Below are 17,845 nucleotides of genomic sequence, written 5' to 3'. Positions count from 1 at the left end.
GGTCGTCTCTGGTTGTTGAACCACCTGTGTGGGACGCAGGGCCTCCAATGCTGATACCATTTGGGTGAGGACCTGCCTCACAGCTGCCATTCACTACATATGTCTTTGCCTGTAGACTCTATGGCAGATTTGAGGGATGCTGTGCATGCCCTCATTTCCTCCCTTGCCTGGCCACATTCCGTTATGTGCTGGTTCAGCAGCCCTGTCAGCTCCTCCTGGCGCTGTTGTATTGCCCTGATGCTCTCAAGCCTGTCCCAGACACTGGCGGATGTTGTTGGTGCATGCAGAATTGTTTCACCCTCATGAATGCTCCCCATGGGGCTGAAGCTCCCTGGCCAGGACTCCACTGCGGACAGCTCATGGCTGCTGGCATCCTGATTGCTGGGGGGGAAGTATTGGGGTGACTGCTGGGGGCCTGTACCAGTAGGTGTTCCGGGTGTCGGTGTGTGTAGTTCGTCATCAGACACAGTTGCCGTGGCAGCTGTCTCACCAACGGTACTGCTTGCTGTTGAAACTGTGCCTTCAGCCACTGTCTCCATTGTGGATGTGGCTGGTGGGGGTGCTGTGGTGGTGTCAGTGATGGAGAGCTGTGCTTTCGAATCTCGCGTTGTGTTGGGCTTGCCCAGTAGTGCAGGTTGCCCTCTTCCCCTGGATGTTGAGGGACGGTTTGCTAGCGCCATACCCCTAGACCTCTTGGCTGGTGTCAGAGCGTCCTCCCTGGGGTCCTGGTCTTCACTCTCAGAATTTGTGTCTGTGTGGGACCAAGAGAGGGAGTCCATTAGTGATGGGTCTACATGCATCAGGCATGCACTGTGGTAGGTGCATTTCTATGGAATGGCAGGTGATTGGCATTGGGGTAGTGACATACGGGTTGCTTGCCTTTTGGGTGGGTTATGCATGGATGCGTCTGGGATGAGACATATATGGGGTGTATCATGTATGGGGACAAGATGGTGCTGTGCACTGCCTCTAGGCGGTCTTGAAAAAATGTGTCTGGTGCTCCCTGCTTCCCATCATTGCACTGTGACTTCAGGGGGGCATCATCGTGTAGTTCTTTACAGTGTTTCATTTGGGACATCTACCTGCGTTCGCCGATGACGGGGCTCCACGCTCCATATTCCCCACTCCTTCGATTGCCTCCATCCCAATGGTGCTTGCACAGATCCCCTCCCATCTTTATGGGGAGACCGCACCACCACCTGTTGCCGTCCCCAGGTTACGGTTGGCAGAGATGATGTTCCGCACGCGTAAGCGCAGGTCATCCCAGCGCTTCCAGACATCTTTAGCTGTGCGCCGGGTGGTGCCAACGGCACTCGCTTTCTGCGCCACCTCTGCCCATATCTCCTTCTTCCGCTGCACTGCAGGTCGAGACATGTTGGTGGAGAAGACGACATTCGCATTTTCTTGCAGCGTTTCGGCCAGCATGTTCAACTCCTCTTGTGAGAAACGCTCCTTGCGCAAGCGCTCTGCACTTCTTTTGAGTGCCTTGGGCATTGTGATATGCTGCAGGTAGAGGTAGAGGTGTGGTAGAGGTGTGGTGATATGGGTCTTGGTTACGGAGGATGGCAATGGATTGTGTTTTTAAAGATGGCCACCGTATTCTTTCCCGTTCCTGTGCGATGACGCTACATCCGGTTCCGCTCATTAGCGGCTAATAGCGGTCACCGCTAATGCTCATGGCTTGGATGGCGGTGGAGCAATCTCCGCTTTGCCCAATGCCGGTAAGGGCGATTTTTCACTACCCTTTTACGGCATGGCGGTAAGGTCGTTACCGGCATGGCACAAAGCTCTTGCCCACGTACTCGTAATCGCCCTCTAATAGCGGTCTTGTAGCAACACGGACACAGTATTTGCTCCATGCCGGTAAGGGCCGTAACGTACCTCCAAACTCGTAATGAGGCCCAATATGTCCAGAAGCGAGCGAAGCAGGGGTCTTTGGAAGATGCCGTGGTCTAGTCTGATGCTGCAGATTGAGGTTGCTCCTTCCAGCAGTTGGCGGTAGTTGGCGGTATGGGCCCACCGCAAATGACCTTCCAGTCTGGTTGGTGAACAAAATCTGGTAGGCCCCCACCAAAGTGGCTGCAGTGCTGATTTTCTGTGGTGTGCTCTCCGGTAAACCCAGTCACTGGTTTAAAGTGAGTGGAAGAGTCCAACAGCAGGTTTACGACAGTCTTTCCTTGACCTGCGTATACAGAGATTTGATAGCTTTCATAAGGGACTTGCATAAGTTTGTCACATAATCTTCAATAATTCAGATTCAAACCACTGGCTGGCAAAGAAGGGGGCCTTAGCCATGCACCCAGTCAGGAATTATTGGATAACAATCCATGCTTTCTATTAGAAAGCAAAACTTATGATGAGACCAGAGGCAACATAATTATGGTTTCCATACAGGCTCTAGACAACCTATTTTTCTATTCCTCCATTCCGATGTTCGACTGATCCTCTACATTTGGAGGTGATCAGAACAATGACAATACTGGGAAATTCCGAAAGCCATACAAATATCTCTAGTAACTTCACCAGTGAAATGTGTGCCTCTGTCACTGTTGATAACCGTAGTAAGACCACATCGAGTAATACATTCTGTGATACGTTTATTTGCAACAGTAACAGTCAGCCTTTTGACATGTGTACGCTTCTACCCACCCAGATACCATATCAAAGGGCCTCATTACAAGTCTGGCGGTCCAGAAACAAGGGTGCCGGTAGCAAAGTACCGGCACCCTTTCCGTACCGCCAAACTACGAGAATGCCTGCAGGAGCTCCTGCAGCCATGGTTAGCAACGGTGCTGGTGCTTCAGTGTCCCCTGTCCTATGGGACTCCACGGGAATGGGGACTTTGAGTTCCCGCTGCCTGGCAACAGGATATCAGTCGGCGGAAACAGTGTTACAAGGTCGGCAGCAACCCGCCGGTAGCACCGGCAGGTTACTGCCGACCTCGTAATGAGCCCCAATGATAACCAAAAAATTCAAAGCAAAGGCATTTAGGTAGTTGTATAAAGTCAATTTGGATATTCAAATATGGACCTTGTGGAGCTGGGTGTGCAGAAGGCAAAGTCTTTAGAGTGTGTCTTTACAGTGCGTCCCACATTATGGGCCAGACAGACTAAAAATGTAATGCAGTTGTTCTGTGTGCTAGTAGCAAAATACAGTGTAAACCAGTCCCTGTTCACCATGGCGATCATTGCGCCTTTACTGGAATGGACCACTGAATGGGCTATTCTGGCGAGATAATGTAGAAGTGATCTAGGCACAGCCAGGCAGCCATCTGGGCAACGGTATACTGTTGTTTCCATAAAGTAAATTACTTGGATGTAATTTACTTTGTGGAAATTACTGTTCCACAACTATACAAAAATATATATATGTATTTGGGATGAAGGGGTAAAAAGGGGTTGGGGAGGATTGTGGGTAAAGTAAATTACATCGAAGTAATTTACTTTGTTGAAATGACATGGAACCCTGGACAACACCACAATGGATCAAGATACAACTTTTTTTCGCTTGCTCCGGTGCTAAAGACTGCAATATGTTAGATAAGACCAATGTTGGGAGAAGAGTGCCTTCTTGGGCCGCAGTCTGAGCTGAGTTATCAGATAACGAGTTACCTATAATCCCCAATGTTCGGACATTTCATGTGCCTTGCACTTCATTGTAGCCAGTTGTGACGAATCCCAGGGTATTGTCACTGCTTCCATAGGGAAGCTCCTTTCCATGAAGCCAGGGAGGAGAGGCCGCTACCCGATCGTCCTCCTGGGTACGGTACTCCGTGGCAGGATCTCATTGGGAGGGAAATCCCCTATGGGAACAGTGACAACTATTGAGGGAGAACGTGGTATCCCTGCCAATTACCTGACATTAGATCCCCTTTCTACAACCCCAACAACAACCTTTTCACTAATAGGCTCATGCGTTGTCACTCTGCCGTTCCCCTACTCGGATGAAAAAGAATAGGAATTACCTAAGTGAAGATCCTTTCCCAGTACAGTAATGAAGAAGAGCCCCAGTGACTCACAAGAGAGTCATAAAATCAGTACTGTGACGAGGAAGTGCGAAAGCATAAAGATTACCTATGGGAACCACATTAAACAGTCTAGTGGTTACCAACTTCCTATTGCTCCAACAGTAGTAGAAATGGAGGAAGGAAACCAGGAAATGTTGTCAAGTCCTTCCTGGTGGAGCAACCAGCAAGAATGCTGTGCTGAAGCAGCAGAGGCTGTGGACCAGACCGCCTCCCAGAGACCAGGACATTGTCAGTGCGGCAGGAGTATTTCTACTTGGTCTGCTGGAGTGGGAGAAGCAGGCATCCGTTACAAACTGCAGAGAGGGAACCAAAGCCGCTATGCCTGTGCGGGATTCTGGACCGCGGAGCCGCTGCACAACTTAGACCCCCACGGAAACGCAATAGCCAAAGAAACACCTGAATGAACTTGGTAGAGCCAGAATTGGACAAATGGAACCAGTAAGCCCATGGCAGAGTGTTGGGACACCGGGACATTAAAAGAAAAGCATCAGAAAGCACTGCACAGTGGAAGCTAGAACTTTAAGGAACCTGGCAGGTTAGTGAACCAGGTGCATTCCTTGAGGACAAGGAGAACCTAAGAAATTCATGCATTTGTAACTGCCTCAACCATAATCCTCATAGTCCCATTACTTGGTGAGCCTGGGAGACCAAATAGACTGGAGAGACTGGGAAACTTGAGACAGTGTGCCAAGTTGAGTGAAACCAGGGCAAGGGAGTTGCTGCCCAACTTGAAAAGCGCCACTTAAGAAGAAAGCAGCCTGAACGTAGCCCTTGGCAGGACAGTAAAGCAATGCTAGGGGAAAGAAAACCCTACAGGAGAAAAGCAGATCTGTCTGGTATACGCAGCCATACGAAGAATCCATAATTCGGCAGGCTTCTAAGACACAGGACCTGGGCAAAGGGCGAACCAGGTTGGCTGTGACAAGAAGAGCAAACAAGGAGAAGAGAAAAAATGACCCTTGTCCAAGTTGGAGGAAGAAAGAATGATGTCCTCTTGGCACTGTAAACTCTGTGGAGAGTCAGGAAAGGAGAAACCTCTTGGCATTGTAAATATTGTGACCAGTGTAAGGGGATCATTCTCCCTGGTGTTGCTGTGAGATCTTTGCTTTGGAACCTTGAACTTTTACTTTGATTGAACCTGGAACTTTATTTTAGCCTTTGGAAGAGAACTGATACCTGGAGAATGGTGCCATTTTTGCAGATGGGGTTTTCATGTACTATTGGACATTGTCCAGAGGAAGGGAGTCCTTCCTCTGGGCCAGGAAGTCCCTTTACACCTTTGTTATTAGTTATAAATGTGAGGGTTGGCAATAGGCGTTTTGACACAGGAAAGTGGACTATTTTCATTTCGACAGACATCCTGACAAAGTCCTTAGTATTTGATTTGAGGCAGGGAACCCCCTCCTAGTTTTAGGGAGAGATGGGGTTATTCTCCAACTCTCTCTTCCCAAACACCTGCCTTCTCGAGCTCTCCGCCCCTCCACCTTCAACTCTTTGAGAGTCAGTCGCTTTTCCAAGCATAGAGTTGGGGGCAGATCTCTTTCTTCAGCTATGGCCTCCCTCTGGAAAGACCTCCTTGCCTCTCTGAAACTTGAGCAGAACCATCTTCAGTTCCAGAAGCAACTCAAGACCTTTCTCTTTGCTTCTAACTTTTCTCTTCCTCTCCATGCCTGATCCATGCACTGGTCACCTGGTCACCATCTGAAACTGGGCCCAGGTCCCTACCTGTCCAGCTGCAATCCTGAACTGCCTCTTGGCACCCCTGCACTTGCGTCTTTATCTGCAATCCTACAGCCCCCTCTCTTGCACTTATTTGCCACCCGTTGGCTGCACTCTTGTTTTTTCCTTTATCCCGCACTTCTCCACCCCTGCTCTTGCATGATCTGAATGACACAAGGCCAAGTAAGATTTTAGTTTTGTCCTCCCTTTGTTCACCCTCCTTGTCTTGTCACGCCTTGGAACACTTGTGTACAGGTGTGCTATAAATGCCATACCATTCCTTCATCTATTCTATTGCGGTACGGCCCTGTAGTTATGGTTAAGTTGCTCAACTCATAGGAAGAGCACTTTTTGGGCGGCTTATAACTTCGCTCCCTTGGACGAATCCAAACTTTGCAAAAAAAAGTATATGGCCTGTTCTGAATTTTTTTGTCAAGTTTGGTGAGGTTTCGTTAAGGGGGGGCAAAGTTATATGGGGGTACCACAATTTTGTTTATTTCCATACAGCCGAAACTAAAGGATGGGTTTTCACCAAATTTGTGGCAGGAGCTGTGGTTTGGCCCCGAAAGCGTACTTTTGTAAATTTGGTGTAAATCCGTCCAGTAGTTTTCTTTAAAATGTGCGAAATGTAGGTAAAAAAATAAATGAGTGATATCTGGATCTGCTCTGCGGACTCACTTCACTGTTATCTCCGCAGACATGAATCCAATTGGTCCGGAGGGTGGGGTGATGTCCACGAACACCCGGCGTGCCCTCTGATTGGTTGGGTAAAAGCTTGATGTTCGTCATATTTTTCCAAAACGCCTGCCATATTCCATCCGCGGATATCCACGGCTGTCCGCGGACAGCGCGGTGGAAAACAGGGTTGTGAAACATGTTTTGACTCATTTAGTGTTGGAAAAAGGGGCTCGGAAGGGTGGAAGAGTGAAAGAAAGATGATATGGGGCTACTTGTTTAGGTGGAAGAAGAGCGTGAGGGGCACAGCAGTCCCCAGACACTGCGATAGTCCGCGGACACAGCTGTTGGGCAGACAGCTTATCTGGTGACTGGAGGCAGGCTTTATTAGGGTAGGGGAGTGGAATGTAGATGATATGAGGATGTTTGCATAGGTTAAAAAGTAGGCCATGTACCCAGGAATGTAGGCAGTGGCACAGCTACCACAGCATAGTACAGCCATGCAACCAAGAATCTGTCCACAACCATTATAATAGTAAGTGTTCGATGGGCAGTTGGATAAAAGCATTTGGGGTTATTTGGTGACTACAAGAGGGCTTGTTAAAGTAGGAGAGTGGAATCTAGATGATATGGCATTGGTGAAAAATAGGGTTGGCGGCCTATTTTGATGTCTGCAGATGGCATTTGAATTGGGAAATTAAGAGCAAGTTGTGGTGTGGTGGTTGTGGTACCCAAGATTCTAGGCACTGTCCACAACCACCACCGCATAATACGTCTATGCACCCAAGAATCTGGCCACTGGCCACAAGCATTGTAATAATATGGGTACATAAATGGAATTCAGCCATTGGAAACAACCATTATAATAATATGTGTATAGTAATTTTAAATACTTTATAGGCAGTGTATAGTTTTTGGAAAATAGTGACACAATACCATTAAAGTGGAAATGGTACTTTTCATTGATGTAGCAGTAGGGGTACAGGTTGACTTTGTTGTACATGGTAATGCAGGAGAAATCTTTGCTTCTTTCTCTGTGAAACAAACATAGCATAATATGTTAGGTAGGATAGTTCACAATGTCGCATTGAATACAATCTCACGTATGCATGTACTTTTTAGACCGTCATAATTAGTACATTTCAAGTACTATGCTTCAAGCAACATTACTGGGCGTATTGTACAGTTGCTGTGTTTGGTTGCATAATCATTGGGTGTGTGGGAAAAAAAATCCATGTAGGATTTTAAAAAAACAAGTACATTTATCTGACAGTACATGACACACTATGTTTGTTTGAAGTGTGCAGTACTTAAAGGAATGTTTAAGGTGCACAATTAAGTGTATTTGTTGTTACAAGCAGTGTTGCAGTAGGAAGAATTGTAATGGTATACATGTTTTGCTTTTCAAAAGTGCTGGTGGTATGGCTGCAGTTCGATACCAGTTGTCATATTCTAACTGTTTTTAGTTTTGCAGTTTTGAACATTCCTGTTTGTAGATTTTAACTATTTCACTATTTTGGAAAGTAATATTGCAGTATTATGGGTGCAGTTAGATACCAGTTTGTGTATTGTAACTGTTGATTATTTGTTGCATTTCTATGAAGGACGAGTATTTGCAAACACAACTAGTCTGAGCCGTTCAAGTAAATGTTTTGAACAATTGGTGGAAATTGCAACAGAAGATTGATTGCTATATTTGCATAGCAATTTACACCAGTTGTGTTGGAAAATGTAAATGGACCGGAGAGTTCTGTCTCTGTGTCATTTGCTGGAGCCCCACTTGTTTTTTTAGAAGACATATTTCTCTTTGTTTCTGCTGTTGGATGTGAACTTGAGTTTGCACTAGATAGTTTTGTGGTTGTGCTACTTGATGGAGTTGCAGTTTTTTGTTTCTTTTGTGGTACTGCTGGGAGATCTTTTAAGTTCTGTTTGCATTACTTTTCTTTTAAAAAGTTTACCTTTTTGAAGAACTGGGTACATATTGAGATGGGGTGTGTAGAGTGCACGTAGTCTGTTGTAATCTACGATGCGAGGAATGTCAGCCTTCACTTTGTTTGCATCAAAATTGACTAGAACTAGTCCTTCGAGTGTACATATAGACATGACAGTGCTACATAACTAATACCTTCTTTAAAGATGGTGCTGCCATTGTCAACCAATGCCTAATTTAGGGTTAGACCTTGCGATTTGTGAATAGTGACTGCATACGCAAGAGACAGAGAGAATTTTTCTCTGTGTACATACATGTCTTTGAAAAGAAGGAATTGTGCTGTTGAGCATCCTATACTTTTAACTTCTGAAAGTTTGTCAAAGTGGATGTTGACAAACTGAATGTTGTTGTCTTGTGGATACCTCTGGAAGCCAACAACTATACCAATTGCTCCATTAACTAAACCTTGCTCCGCGTCAAGATTACGTTTCAGAATTACTCTGCAGTTTAAATAAAACTATTTAGTCATGCTGTTGCTTGTTGACACATAGGGAGTGTCATGCCGTGCACTTCCAGTTTGTCTTTGGAGCTAATATGCACTATTGGTTGGCATTAAGGACATACATTTTAAATGTTTTGTGCTAATTTGTCCATGACATCAGGAGCAGATGTGTCATGCCCATATAGCTCATGGATGAGTCTACTATTTAAGATAGATTGTGCATCTTTAGAAAGTAGACTAGTCCTAATGCTTTTTAAAATGTTAGCATAGGTGAGGTCTGCAGACTGACACATATTTTGAGTTAGCTCTCTGTATTGGAAATGTTGCCAGAGATTTACATGTCCTATGCTGCCAAGTGTGTTGCAGCATTGTTTGTGTCGTAAGGTTTTAAAAATGGGTTCACCTTTCACTGGTGTTAATTGTAGGAGATCTCCAAAAACAATAATGTGTTTTCCTCCAAAGAGTTTTAAGGACTTTTTGTAATCTGAGGTGAATTAAACACAACATTATGTTGGAGACCATGCTCACCTCATCTATTATTTTTCATTTGTTTCTGAATTCTTCATAGTTCAGTAGCAGCTTCTGTTGATAGTTTGTAGCACTCTAATTTTTTTTGGTGTTCTATTGGAAGGAGCAGTAGTCGGTATAAAGTAATACCTCCTATGTTCTAGGCAGCTATACCTGTGGGGGCTGTTGCAACCACTGACAGCTTGTTGTTTGTCCACTTTTGGGGGAATTTGCTGATGATTTTTATTAAGAATGTTTTGCCTGAACCAGCTTCACCACTTATATAGAGGTTTATAATTTTGACAGCTACAAGTTTTACTTTCATGCTGCAAACCATGTTCAATTTCTTTTGTCACTTCTAGGAAAATGCTAAGTTGCTCATCATTGAGTTGTGATTTCAGCAGTGCCAAGTACATGGGGTTTTCTACTTCAGTCATGGCTAATTCTGCTTCATTTACTATGAGTGGATCTCCATGTGGTTCTTGGCTTCCTGTAAAAGAAGGTTGACTGCCCTCAGGAGTGTCTTCATTTAGTTGTGTGTGAACATCTTCGTCTTGTTGGCGTTCATTGTCCAACACGTTTTTGTATTGCATGAAATTGACATGTGTTATACTGTTTTCATTTGCATTGAATGTGGCTTAAAATGAGTCGTGAGTGCCCAATACATCTTCTTTTCTCCATGGTTTAAAAAGTTGGAGTAGGGACATGTAGTGAAGTTCTCTATGTTGAGGAGTTTTAAATGTTAACTTTATATGATTAATTAGGCTGGGTTTGGTAAGTTTGATGAGGCTGCCATCACGTTTGACTATGTATTTTCCACTTTTTTCATCTGGTTTAACATTATTCTTGTAAGAGAAATGTTGGGCTGTGTGGTACAGGCACATGTTTTCCAAAGCACTACTTCTGTTTGGTAGTATGTGTCTAATAAATTGTTTTTCAAAATGTCCTGGCTGGTGGGATCATTTTTGGCTATTGTTTCTATGCCTTGGTTCGATTTCAGCACTCTTTTTCTGAATGCAGCAGGATCAAGGCTTAGCCAGACTGTGTTCAGATTTGCCATATAATGCTGTGCCTGTTAAACGGTCTGTCGCTTCATAGCATCCACATTCTCTATGGGAGTGCATTGTTATACCGAAGCGGAACAATTTCTGTTGCAGTGTTTTGTGAGATGATATGTCACCCCAGAGGTCTTTTAGTTCTGTTATCTCAGCTTTGGTTAGATAGGCTGTGACATATCTTGCAACAGCAGTGGTATTGTCTGCAATATATTGTATATCTATGTTTGCATTCCACAAAAGGGCAATGATTGCATTGTAATCATTGATGTACTTTGAAGCTTAATTTCTTTTAATGTAGTATGTGTTTTTAAGCAATTTGCCTTTCACACTGTGCCTAACAAAATACCTGAAGCTGTTTACCTTTTGCTGAAACTGGTCTAGGGAAACCATTTGGTATAGTATTTACCTTTGTTTTTATATCTGCATCTGCAATATTTGCCACACTTATATTTTTGGAAGCATAACATTTGTGTATGTAGCTCACTATGTGTGCTTTCGGAAGGAATGTCATAGCTTACATATTTGTGAATAAACTGCAAAACAGTGACACTACTGTCATGACCAAATTTCGGAGCATCTTTTATCCACAAAAGCATCTGGATGTATGGTGCTCCTCTGGGTTGATATTCTTTTCTCCAAAAGAAGTGTTCCACCCCTCCGAGAGGTGGAATGGTTTTATTACAGATGAAGTGCAGCACAGCAATAAGGCAGTGGTGAAAGTATCTTGATACATTTACAGGGTCAAGAGAGCAGAGTTCTCCTGGTGTTTTTATGTCTATTCCTTCTATGTTTTGGTTTGCTATGCGTAGGAAGTCCTGCAAGTCCTCCCATGCATGTGCTGCCCAACTCAAAGTGACAAACCATGTGGGTGGGCTGAAGTTCCTTAGCGTACACTGTACATCAGCGTGACCTCGGAACCAGTATTCTTTTGTATCGCGCATGTTTACCAAGAGATTTGTGATACTTGACTGGAAAACTTAATCTTTGTCTTTTATCCTTTGACGTAGTTGGGTAGCAGACCTGTTTAAAACATTGGAACCTGTTTTCGATGTGTGTGCAACTCCGTGACATAGAGTTGCTAGTTCACTTTCAAACAGGAGGTGGAATATGCATTCAACGTTTGGTCTGAATCTGGGATCTTCAGAGTTCGTAAAGAGTGGTATTCTGATGCTGTCATTTGTGTACATTTTCATCATATCTACCCCCTTTTCCTGTAGGAAAGAGTAGAGGAAAGGTTCGTTCATCTACACTTTTTTCCCATATGCTGATTGGAGATCCATTGACTTGATGCATTTCATATGTTTCTAGTGCATAGTCTATTGGGTCTTTGGAGTGTAGTGGGTGAATTGTATGCTGGTCTAAAATATTGGATCAACCCACAAAAAGATCCCACAAACAGCTACCCTTCTTTTACACTCTTCGTAAGGGCCCACCACTTATTTACTGTAAATCTGCAACATATTAATTATGCAGTAATGCAACAGCTCAAAATGAATATACACGTTTTATTTCATAAATACATGTGACACTTGTATAAAATATAAAAACAAACACAGAAAAATTGTTGTATCCAAAACAAACCTGTTGAATTAAAATTAAACAACACACACAACAAAATATCCTCAATCTTCTATTGCTTAAAGATACTTTTGTGAGGTTAGTAACAGATGTGAGAGACTCATTTTGCATCTATATCTAAGTATTGGTCTTCTCTATTATAAATAGAAGATTGATATTTTGTTTCTTGTGTTTAATTTCAATTTAACACATTTGTTTTTATATTTTTAGACACGTATCACATGTGTGCATGAAATAAAATGTGTATATTCATTTTGACCTATTGCAGTGGTGGGCACTTATGACCTAAGTGTGTAAAAGCAGGGTAGCTGTTTGTGTAATCTTTTTGTCAGTTCACTTTACCTTGTCCTCACCCACAGAGCCCCCTATAAGAGGACTTTCTTGCTCATTCAAATTTAACTCCTAAAATATTGGATGCAGTAATAGGATCTACATGTTCAAATTGGCCAGTTGGTGAGGAATCCAGGATTATTTTGGTGGTATCCCTTAGGTTTTGTTCAATGTTTATTTCTTTGTCATACTGATTGTTCTCTTTAAGATTTGGCTGCGCTCCAGTTCATTTGGCCTGCAAATGAAGAAAGTGAGGTGCAATGTCAACAAGGCTGTTTGTGCATTTTTGAGAGATGTTGGCATGACGTCTTTCAATAATGAAAATATAAAATTTCATAGTACCAATATTTTTTGCAGGGATGGAGTGCATTTTACTGATGCTGGCAATCAGCTTTTTCTGCACAATACTCATAAAACACTTTTTGTAAGCATAGAAAACATAGGTGTACTGTTTGGATTATAATTCTCTCATACAAATTAAGCTGTTGGAGAGGTTTTGGAAGTGGGAATATTTCCAAGTTATTCGTGATGGCCCGTGAAGGCATTTGGTTATTATCAAGCTTTCTATTGCAGTATGTGCAAAGTATTGAGGGTTTAGTCATTTTGTATTTGTTTTCTGTTATAAGATAAATTGGAACCATTGCGATTGTCATTGTCTTCTATTTTGTAAAATATATCTACAGTTTTGGTGCTCTTTTTATAAAATGTTCTGCAACAACACACACATACTTGGTTTGGTACTGCAGCAGATGTGCTTTTAAACTTTGCTATTTCTTTTTTGTACTTGCTTATTCGAAGATTGCCATTTGTAAGGGTTTCGCTACTCTTCTCTAAAATTAGTGGATTTTCTAAGTGATCTCCACTTCCAAAATATTTACTTTGGATGTGGTCTATTTGTTGAAGGAGTTTTTTGGCTGTGCCATGTAGGAGAATGTTATTAAAATGTTGCAGTTCTAAAGCATGACTTTTTGCATAGTACAGTCTCTGGACAAGATTCAGTATAGTGGAATCGTTTGTTGCTAACATTTTGATGTGGTGGAAGGTGCTTTTGAAAGCAGGTCCCTAATTTGCAGGCTAGCGAATGTCCTCACAGTCCAGTGTAATAGCGCACTGGACAGGAGTCCATGGTTTGCAAAGTTCTTATTCTAATTTTCTCTTTTACTTTCACATAGTAATTGAGGAATTTGCATAAAGATTTGAAGGATTGTTTCTGTATGTTACACATTGAGGTGCCAGGGCCTTTGTTGACTGGACGGATTGGTTTCGGTGCAATAAAGAGTTGATTGTAAGTTTGTTGGGAAACATTTTTCAATGAGGGTTTCTTGTGCCATAATGGTGTTGTCCACTATTTCATACCCTTGGCCACTACTATGTATGGCAATTGGGTTTTTCTGCGCTTATTTATATGCCTATTCATTGAAATATGGTTCTGTGCTGCTTGTGTGAATCCATTCACCTGCACAGAAGTTTGCAAAGGTATCTATGTTGACATTGCGCATGTTTAAAAGTACTTTTTGTAGTTTAATGATTTATTCTGTTTGTGGTTTTGAGGAGCATTGCTCTGTCAATGAGAGCTTCCAGGATTAGTCTTCTGCCATAATTACAAGGGTTGAGTGTGACTTTTCTGCTGTTTTATAAGATTTTGAAGTACTCTATAGTGGACCATTATTTGTAAAATTTATTTTTTGGAAACTCTGGCTACGTTAACTTTGGTAGATGTAGTGCTAGCAATATTAATAGTTTTATTCTTATAATACATTTATTTTTACTTTTTGGAAGAGGGGCCCTAGTTTTCTTTTACTGCTAGCTGGTTCAGTTTAGTTGACTTGACTTTATTAGCAGTTTTGTTTGAACATTTGCTATAAATTCTGCTAGAGGTGGATGAGTTTTTTGCATGCTTTTAGTTTTATCTGCTCTATTTCTTTGTTGTTTTCTATGGAGTTGCTTTTTAGTAGGCATTCTGTTCTGTCAGTTGGAGAAAAAAGGAAAGTGTGAGTTTCAAAGTTGTGCAATGTATTTGTGTGCATTGTGAATGAGTGTGTGAATATGAGGGCAGACATAAATAGGGGGCTGTGAGATTGTGCAATGAACTGTTAGTTCTGGTTGGGAAGGTTGTAAGAGTAGCCGTGTGTGTAGATGCGTGAAGGGCTTGGATTAGTTTGTAAGATAGTGTACTGTGCATTAATAAGTAAGGACATTACGATGTTTTCACGATAATAGTGGGTGTTACAATACTGCTGTTCAGGTGAGAATACAAAGAGTGTACCTGCTGAGGTGCAATGAGTAAGAGTGAAGTAAATGCTGTTGGTATGGAAAGGCTTTTGTAGGCTAGTATATGGCTACACTGCACTGCCGGTCAAGTGGCACAGCGAGTAGAGCGCTCGCTTTGACATCAGTGCAGAGCCTACGAATGCAGGTTCGAATCCCGGCAGCGCCAAACTCAGCGTTTCATCATTCCGAGGTCGATAAATGAGCACCACACACCGTGGGTAATAATAAGCAGCGCTCAGATACCTGAGGGTTCGCAGCGCTATATAAATGCCAAATTATTATTATTATTATTATTATTATTATTATTATTATTATTATTACTGTATGAGTAACAGAAAGAATACTACTACACTAGTGCACTTACTTTGAAGGATGTGAAGAATAGTTTTCTTCCGATTGTTGTCTTCTAGGAGAGAAGTTGTTGTCTTTATGGAGGCTGTTCTTCACTGCAATTGGGAAAGAAGAAAATTAGTGCGTATTTGTGGTAATGGCAAAGTAATTGTAGAACAAGGAGACATTATTTTGCGCTGTAGGAGGAGTTGTTGGGAAGAAGTTAGTAACATTGCACGTGGTTACGAGTATGGTTGTAACAATGCTGTTGCTGCAGGTGGGTTGCCACCAGATTCCTAATAATTGTTTGGCAGCTATCTTCCCATTGTCACTAGGACATTACAGGTCATGTTGGCCTGGATAGTCAGGTGGTGCAAAATGTTAGTCTCTATTTGTGTGGAGTTGCATAGCACTGTATGGGAATGGGGACATGGAGCACCGGCAGCGTTGGTAATGGGGCTGGTGGTCCCATGATAAGTAACCCCTATGGGACTGGAGTTTTGAAAGTGGGGGAGTTGTTGTTGCACTATTTGCATTAGAAATGGTGCACTGCAAGTCCCAGTATGGAGAGAAAAATCTAGAAGCCAAGAAGCATATACAGATTACAAAGGAGAATGTTAGGTAGCAAGTATGCATGTGTGGGAACGTTTATGAAGTTGCACACACTGACTGTTAGTTGAAGAAATTGTTTCCATTTTGTTTAATTTATTTATTAAAAATGACACACTGCACTGTTGTAAATGTACACATGCATTTATTTGTTTTCCTTGAAATGGTGCTGAAATGAATAGTTTTAGATGCATTGGATTTTGTCATTTTCCATTCCGCATACATGCCATGCTTTAGTAACATACATGCAGTTTCCGTTGTGCATGTGCATTGTAGGAGTTTCAGTGCATCTTTGTTAGTGTGAGAAGGGGTTTTAGAAGTGACAGAATGAAAGAAGAAAATAACATTTTTTACATTCGAATGGGTGATATGGGCAAGCATGCCTGTCTTGGTAATATTTTGAAGTTTCACACAGGATCTGGCATTTAAACATGCCGTGAAAATGTTTCAAATGTGGTTTTCTTTTGTTTCACAAAAAAGTCTATGACAGTGCTGCTGAAATTGCAAATATCTGTTTTGAAAGTGTTATGAAAATCTTCATTAAAAGTAATGTATGCAACTACACAGCATTGTGAGTGCCATTTGATGTCAGGAGGTGGCACACACGAGAGTATGATTATTGAATAGGTTAATGCAGGGTAAGTGGTAGGAACCCTGTTGATATGCATTTGTAAAAGAGTTGGAAATGTAATTTAAAAAATATATGCATACCTGAACTTTTTGTTGATAGATGCAGATATGGATGAATCTGGAAGTAGAAATCTTGGAGAGTTTTACAGTAGTTTTTGATGCAGGTGCTTGGGAATGACAGGAGACCTGTCGTCTGAGTGTTCAACAGTGCATCTTCAGTGTTGAACTGAGATGGCAGAGTTAGATCTAGAGTTCTTGGCTGTGATTGGTGGCCGGGTGTGTGACTGCTTAACAGAAGCCAATGAGGAACTACTGAAAAGAATGAAGTGGAAAGGGAAGGAGGGCTGCCCCGGGTTACGGGGGTCTGTGGACACTGCGGTAGTCTGCGGACAGGGCGTGCCACATCTGGGTCTTTTCAGGATGCCTGCCATGGAAAGGGGACTGTACGGATTAGCCAACCAGGTGTTTTGGTTATGCTTTATAAGAACAGAGGGTAATAGTTTATTTCATTGCTGTGTGTAGTGAAGGGGCTGTGGTTGGAGAGATGAGACTCAGTTTGTGGCTGGTGGGAGATTGTTTCAGGACTAATCTGCAGAGGTATGCAGAGATACGTGGCATTTCTGCCAACCTTGTATTGGAGGGAGTGGAGGCTTTGTGGTGTGGTGTGCCTGGCTGAAATCCGCAAGGTTTTTAACACTCCAGATGTCCTTGTGGTGCACTGTGGATGACTGTATGTGGGGTACATTAGTGCAATAACTTTGCAGAGTTCAGTGAAGGAATTGCTGAAGGCACTAATGCAGGTCTTTCCATGTGCAAAGGTGATGTTTTCACATATACTATCTAGAGCAGTATGGAACTGCCCCAATGTCTTCTGTCCTCAACAAGACGCAGGAAGGTGTCTTGTCAACAAAGGCTTAGCTTCTTTTTGTGTGCAGTGTTGGGATTTCATCTTTTGAGAATAACATCAATTTTCAGGGTGTGAATTGTATTGCTGCGAATGGAATTTATTTGTCAAATATTGGAAATGCTATTTTCCTTCAGAACGTAAGGAATGCTTTGAAGAGGTTCCTGTAAGCCTGTAAGGAAAAAAAACAAGATAAAAGCAAAAACAAATGATTAAGAAGGGTGTTTGTCTGCAAGACCCTTAAAAAAAAGTTCAGAGCCACCAATAAAGAGTAAATACCTTACCTTGGGTTTATTTTGTCGCCCCACCCCATTGAATTGGATGATCTGTCTGCGGACAGCATGTGCCACATCCGGAGCTTTTGAGGATGGCAGGCATGGAAATGGGACTGTGGAGCCCAGGGGATTGGCCAATACGGTTTCCTGTATGTGGTATGCAAGGAGAGAGTGTGGCAGAAGGTTGGTTTGCTGAGTGGAGTGCAGATGGCTATGGCTATGGCTCTGTCTTTCAGGAGGCACAGTGTGTGGATTTTTGAGGGTTTGTGGATCCATTGGTTGCAGGTGTATGCAGAGCAGTGTGGAGTGGGTGAACATCTTGGATTTCATCATGTTGATGTGAAGTGGTATGGAGTATGCAGCATGAAGTGTGTGGACTTGCTCCCATTTTATGTCAATTTGGTCACGCTCCAACATCCAGACATTCCAATGTGGAGGGAACAGTTTAGGCCATGTAACTGGAATTTCACTGCAGTTTGCAATGAAGGAAACATTTGGGA

General features: G+C 42.7%; 1 protein-coding gene across 1 annotated transcript in view; it reads left to right on the top strand.

Moving 5' to 3' along the window:
- DNAAF11 (dynein axonemal assembly factor 11) overlaps nt 1-17,845 on the top strand; it is a 408,750-nt gene that overhangs the window by 303,701 nt on the left and 87,204 nt on the right. The gene's annotated exons all lie outside the window — the stretch shown is intronic.

This window comes from Ambystoma mexicanum, chromosome 5q (assembly GCF_040938575.1).
Source record: "Ambystoma mexicanum isolate Mex_15411 chromosome 5q, UKY_AmexF1_1, whole genome shotgun sequence".
Lineage (NCBI taxonomy): Eukaryota > Metazoa > Chordata > Amphibia > Caudata > Ambystomatidae > Ambystoma > Ambystoma mexicanum.
The sequence above is the reverse complement of the archived record's forward strand: the minus strand, read 5'-3'. Positions and strand labels throughout refer to the sequence as shown.